The following is a 605-nucleotide window of genomic DNA, read 5'->3' as shown; positions in this document are numbered from 1 at the left end:
TTCCACTTGGGCCCAAAAGAAGATGGTATAGACTAGGTTAGATTGATATAAACGCCCATACTTTTGATTATCCCTTCATATATTACTAACTTTATAAGAATATCAACGAGTGTGAACTTAAACTGGTTCCTTATTTAGTTCACTCTAAAAGAGTCGAACGCGTTTGGTAACTAGGCAATAATCGTGTCAACTTGAAACTTACCACCCAAGTTAGTCCCATTGATCTGTAGTTAATTTTTAAATAATAAACAATCATTTTCAAAATACGATCTTTTATTGGAGTTCTTTAGGTTATCTCGATGGTATTCAAGTCTGACATAATATTTAGGCATACACTCTATTTAATCTCACCAAAACATCTTTTTGAGATTTAATATGATGCTTGAAGCAAATAAAATAATACAAATGTTAGTTTTGGATCATATTCGAGATAAACTCTAGAATGTTGCACCGAGTCATATCATTTGTCGTATTTCACTTATCAAAAATATTAATGTTCTCTTAGGTATCTTAAAGTAAAAGGATTATGTATAGGAGTAGTAAATACATTTTGTGTCCTTGCGTTGTGAGTAAAATATCTATGTTCTTTTTTCCAGTCTGTATAA

Source organism: Cornus florida, unplaced genomic scaffold (assembly GCF_030987335.1).
Source record: "Cornus florida cultivar Cherokee Brave unplaced genomic scaffold, ASM3098733v1 CherokeeBrave_3.0.0_Hap2_Chr04, whole genome shotgun sequence".
Lineage (NCBI taxonomy): Eukaryota > Viridiplantae > Streptophyta > Magnoliopsida > Cornales > Cornaceae > Cornus > Cornus florida.
This window is presented reverse-complemented; position numbering follows the sequence as displayed.